Source organism: Cupressus sempervirens, chromosome 10 (assembly GCF_028749045.1).
Source record: "Cupressus sempervirens isolate cs-2001-9-10 chromosome 10, ASM2874904v1, whole genome shotgun sequence".
NCBI classification, from domain to species: Eukaryota; Viridiplantae; Streptophyta; class Pinopsida; order Cupressales; family Cupressaceae; genus Cupressus; species Cupressus sempervirens.
This window is the reverse complement of record NC_143127.1, coordinates 973,218,559-973,225,177: the sequence shown is the minus strand read 5'-3', so window position 1 is coordinate 973,225,177 and position 6,619 is coordinate 973,218,559.

Below are 6,619 nucleotides of genomic sequence, written 5' to 3'. Positions count from 1 at the left end.
TGTTGAGCAATAGACTGTGGGTGTCGAGCAATAGCAAAATGATGTTGAATCACAAATAGAGAGAGTCGAACATCAGGATGATAATGCTGAGCAAGTTGAACATGAACCAAAGCATGAACAAGATAGAGAAAATGAGATTGAAATCATTTTTCAAGGTGAACCTATTGAAGAAGAGAGAAGGAAAGAACCTGTACTAGCAAGATATTTGAGAAGACATCATGCACCTAAGAAAATTATTAGAGATAAATAATATAGTGTTATGACAAGAAAAAGACTCAAAATCTATATATGTTTACTTTGTGAGTTTGAGCCCAAATCTATAAAAGATTCTTTGGAGAATGAGGACTAGAGACAAGCAATGAATGAAGAAATTGAGTGGAATGAAAAGATCAAAACAAGGACACTGGTACTATTGGTCTAATTTTTCACTAAGTAAAATCTTCCTAAAAATTAGGTGTAAAAAATCAAATAAGTTCTATATCCTGCTTATTAGGGTTTGGTTTTCTGATTTTGAATTTTTTTAACCCTATGTGAAAACCTACTAGAATAAGTTTTGTGTCCCAAATAAACACGTTAGGTCTTGTGCTTTTAAAATATTTATTGGGCAGGTAGTTATTTTGAAATTGGAATATTCTTTCAGGATCTATTTAAGTTTTCACTTTTTCGCTTCTTTTTCCCAAAGTTATTTACACCATTAGATCTTTGCAAGATCTACAGTGGTCATTATGTCACATAAAGAAAATGTGAGGATCTTAGCCTATTTGACATAGCGACCATTGCAAAATAGAAGGACGGTGTTGTAAAGTAGAAAGTGGGCATCGAGTTTTTAATTGTTCCAAACTTTTTGGCAGTATGGTTGATGTCAGAACTATCAGTACTGGAGAAGGGACTAGCTGGAATATGTTACAATTTGCATCACTAGGTTTTGGTATTTTCCAATAGGTCACTATGTCACGACCAGAAAATACAAGAACCCTTCTAGTAGCAATATAGTTCCTTGCTGGAAATTAAAAAAGGTAGGAGATTACAAAACAGACGGGCATTGAAATGTTCCCTATTGTTAAAGTGGTAGTGTGACTTTAATTCTTTGTTAGAAGCATTTATTGTAGTAATAATGGTGGAAATGTGGAGATTTTTCTCAGTACCAAAATTTCAAAAGCCTTAAGAAGACTGCTACATTGTAATTGGAAAATGAAGGAATCCCACCAGTAGCGACATAGTGCCTTGAGGAAAAGGGGAATGTGGCAAAAATTCCAAAAGGTGGGTCCCAAATATTTCCTTCATCAGTAATAAGCCACGTAATTACCTTCACACATTGGCATCATTTAAGAATGTGTGTGTTTTATGCACCAAGGTCTATAAGAAATATGGGAGGTCACAATGTCACGATCGAAAAATCCTTGTTTTCCACCGGTAGTGACATAGTGCCTTACTGAAAAAGACGAAACACAACGAGGCTCAGTTTTATGATGTTATAGAAAGGATTAAAATATTATATGATTTTCCAACTTGTTAGAATATTTTCAAGTTACATGTGACATGGAACCATACTCAAAGCAAAGAGCACATGAAGAATCTGTTGGTGTTTTAAAACTACTGAACAACAAAACGCTCAATGTTGGGTACAACTGAGGTTCACTGGGATAGCCTTTTATGGATATAATTCAATTGAAATTATCCTTACAAATGTCAATCCAGGATTCGTAAACTCGTGAGAGATATAACGGCTATTTTCTCAAGGGGTGAAAGTAATAAATCAATGGTTTTGTGAATGCAAATTACTGCTTAGTAATAAATTAAACTACCACACATTTACTACAAATGAACACAAAGTAATTAAGAATCAAATTACTACAAATGAACTTTAAACACAAAGCAATTAAAAGTCAAACACACCACACATCTGCTACAAAATGAGTTTTAAGATCCAAACAATACTTTTTATAAATCAATTAAATTCATCTAAAGTTCACACCTTTTAACAATTAAACAATGTATTTATTAACGCACCTGTAAGTAATTAATCACACTCTTTTAGATAATTATTCTCAATGAATGCTTATTGCAAAAGTTGTTGTCTGATTGGAGGTTGGTTTAATTAAAGATTATAATCTACTCAACTGCGACAGGAAGTATGGTAGCGATAGGAGGTTTTTAACTAACTAGTTTTAATACAATGCAACAAAGAGTATGATGAATGTGGTAGGAAGTATGATAAAGAAGGCAGAGAATAACATGGATGGCGACAGGAGGTTATGAATATTGGGAGTATTTTAGCTCAAGGACTAAAGCGATATAGTAAGGGGAATAGAACAAATGATATTGTGAGTATTAAGGATGAATGTAGGCGGTAGGAGGAATGTGGTGAACAGTAATAGATTTATGTAATGCTGGGATAATATCAAACAATTTCTTTATAACTTATCACAACCAATTACTTCATCAGACAACTGAATTGATAATCAATCGACAAGCTCTGTATAGATTCAATCAAATATATAGCAGACTTCTTGAAAATGCATACAATTTAAAACTTGAAAGGAACACACGAAATCAAACAATGAAAATACCTACAAAATAAACTGCACTAATCTCACCAAGTTTCCCAAGAGGGGGCCCTCCTCCGGTACGCAGGGTGAGAACTAACTTAAAACTGGCTGCTACAGGAGTTCTGCGTTCTCAATTCAATATTTTAGAAATGATGCAAAAATAGGGAATTTCATATATTATCACTCATGAGTCTTTTGATTCACATTTTCTTATATAATCTAAAGTGTTTAACCATATTGACAACTAACTTGAATGGCCGCTGGCTTGTTTCCCAAACATAGACAATAGTTTGTTTTGGCCGCAGGCCATATATAACAATGTATACAACAATCTATGATCTATAAACAGGATCTAGACCATCAATGAAATCAAAACTTAAGGTGAGAAACAAAATTGAGAGAGAAGAAGAAAAGAAGATGCAAACAGAGTTTGATTTCGGAGCTCGCCACAAACGTGACTACGTCTCCGAGTCGGCTCCAATAGAGTACGATTGATCCAATTAATCTCCAAAATCAATTACAAATGCACCAAGATGTATTGCCTTTTACACATCAGCATAACATGCCCTCGACGTGCAGAATAGTCTTCAAAAATCTCTTAAACGTTCTCCTATTCTCACCACCTGAATGCCCCTAAGAGTTTCCTAAACCCCCTTTTTATACATGAAATTAGCCTATAATAGGCTAAAACAAATTATTTTATTTTTAGGAGCTTACCCTCTGAAAATAGCCCTTAGCCATTTTACAAGATTCGGCTATAACAAATTGGGGTTTAAAAATGGGAACTACCCATAACAAATTAACTATTTTCTAAACTGGACGGTTTTCAGGATAAGGTTTAAATAATATATCTCACATTTTCATCTTTAGTTATGCAAATGGTGCAACGATAGGCTCTAATTTTAGGCTGGCTTCCAGTCAGGGGTTCCAAACCCGTCGGCAACCTTCTTTATGACGACTTGCGGGCTTCGTAACATTATATACAATTTTGTGCAGAAATATTTTAAAAGCCATATGCGGTACAACGGCCACCACCTTGGGTTTGGAGGTTAAAGGTCACGGGTTCAAACTTCATTAAAACCCTTTTTATATATATATATTTTTTTTCATTTTTTTTTTTAAAACTTGTCCCATGACATAATGATGATGTCATCAAGATTCAAATGACACTTTTACCTCCAAAATTCAAACTACCATATCTTTCAAATATGAAGTCCGTTTTCGATCAAACCAGCGCCGTTGGAAAACTTGTGATGAGATCTTTAATTTGAAATCTATTGTTGACCATTTTTGAGATGGTCTGATTTTTCCTCTTATCTAGCCCTCTGGTCTGCCTGTTGACCAAAACTTTGACCAAGCGTAATTTGCACGAACGGACTCCTTTTCACTCCGTTCAAGTTGCGTTGGAATCAGGATGTCAAGATCTTTCTAATGGTGCAAAAATTTGGAGATTTGAAGACACTTCAATTTTTACTAAAAGTATCCACCAGATCAGGCCTCCCCACTGAAGACCTTTTGGACCTCCAAAAGTGACATTTATTCTGACATAAAGTGAGGACTTGGTCTCCCCACTTGTCGTGTATCATCTGTACATCTAAATACCTAGCTCACAAGCACAATAAAGACTGCAACAACATTGTTGATCATAAACATTATTCTATCACTTCCATAAGCATCTACATTAGTTTTCGTAGCCACTAACCAACAAACATTGACTAGCATCAAGCTGAACAATAATGCAGAAATGAAAGAGAATAAGTCAACAACATATCGATCCTTAACAACAGGAACATCTTTACCCAAGGAACCATCAATGCTTTCAATCATCATTCCCTCATGTTGTATTGTGGGTGCATCCTGCAACATCTGACCCTGGTTAGCTACTCCAAGTTCAAGTGTAGAACCACCTGTACTGACAGACATAAGAGTTAACTCTTTACTTGCATTAATTACCCTCTTTAATTTCCCTGTATTTGCAAAAGAATGATCAGTCTTAATCTTGTGAGAATGTACAATATATTGAATGCCATCTTTAAATAAGTGATAATGATTCTTTTCCCTGTAGAAAATTGCTTTTCTGTCATAAAGATAAGGGCTACCAAGCACTATCCCACAGATATCCAATGGAACCACATCAAACTGTACTTCATCCACAAACTTACTAGTGATTGTGAATCTTAAGGTGCATTGTCTTGTTACTTGCAACTTATCATTTTCACAAATCCAACCTAGTGGATAAGGTTTCTTATGTAATGTAATTTTCAATCCCAAGTTCTTTATAACACTTTCAGAAATCAAGTTCACTTGAGAACCACTATCTATGAGTGCATCAATTTTAGTGTTCTTAGTAACAACCCTTAAATGAAACAACTCATTCCTTTTCTTATCTTCTAAGACATCATTAACTGTAGAAGTAGAAGCACAACTAGCAACAAAAACACTGGAAATAAGAGCTTTACCTTTCAAACCCATAGCTGTTATCTTAGTCTCATCATCTGAATCTGAACCAAGATCCATAACAACATTTGTGGCTTTCTCCTTACCTTTCAATTTCTGAACACGTTTTTTAGCCCACTTAGGCTTTAGTTCAGGATGCAACTGCCAACAATGCTCTTCATCATGACCCTTCCTATCACAATGAGTGCAAGAAAGTTTATCATCCTTCTTGACTATAGTTGTCTTCTTTCCTTTCCCTCTCTCTACAACCTTAGAAGATTTCTTTACAGAGTTATCATTATCAAACTTATCAATAAAGGATCCTTGACCCCTTGACTCTAAGTGTGTAGTTTGAATAGACACTTCATCCAAATTACAAGGGTTCAATACCAAAATTGAATGTCTAAGGTAGGAATGCAGACCCCCTATGTACTTCAACAACGTATCCTGGGTGTACAAAGGAACATTCAAAGCAATATCCCTTTTCCTAAATTCATGGGTGTACTCTTGGATGGTTTGATCTTTCCCTTGCCTAAACATTTGCCAGTCCATCATTAACTGTTGCATATGTTCTAGGGGATAAAACTGCTTCTTAAGAGCATTAACAAACCCTGCCCAAGTTAAACTGACTCTACCATGTAGTGACATTTCTGCCTTAGTCTTACTCTCCCACTAGGTTAAAGCCATTCCTCCTAACCGAAGAGTCACTAATTGGATCCTATCAAAATCATCTAATAGGTTTTGAACTCTACAGTAAACTTCTACTTGCTGAATCCAATCATCCAATTTTTCAGCATTAAGTTCATCACAATACTTAGGTAAGTCAAATTTTACATCTAGTTTGATCTTAGGCTTATATCCACCCTTAAATGGATTAGAAGAAGTAGAATGAGGAGAAGATGGAGAAGAAGGAGAAGAGGGAGGAGAAGAAGAAGAGGGTGGATCTGATTTCTTGTCACCATCTCCATGATGTTTCCCTTTCTTGTCTTCACATTCTTTCCGCTCTTGTCTCTCCTGAAAAAGAATGTCCACCTTAGCCTTCATCTCGAGGAATGCTCTTCGAAATTCCTGCTCACTGATCTCATCAAGAACCTCCATTCCAGCAACAGACATCTTTGGAAAAGTTCTTCGCTTCCTGATCTCAGGATTAAATTCTTCAAGCTTGCCTTCACCCTTCTGAATCCTGGATCTTGTTAAGATTCAAAAAAAAAAACAACTGCAATAATAGTCAACTGGTGTCTGATACCACTGATCTATAAACAGGATCTAGACTATTTGCAGTATTGAATGCTTAAATAAAATCAAATTAAATAAATCACAACTTAGCAAAAGTCTTAATACATTTACCATCAATGAAATCAAAACTTAAGGTGAGAAACAAAATTGAGAGAGAAGAAGAAAAGAAGATGCAAACAGAGTTTGATTTCGGAGTTCGCCACAAACGTGACTACGTCTTCGGGTCGGCTCCAATAGAGTACGACCGATCCAATTAATCTCCAAAATCAATTACAAATGCACCAAGACGTATTCCCTTTTACACATCAGCATAACATGCCCTCGACGTGCAAAATAGTCTTCAAAAATCTCTTAAACGTTCTCCTGTTATCACCGCCTGAATGCCCCTAAGAGTTTCC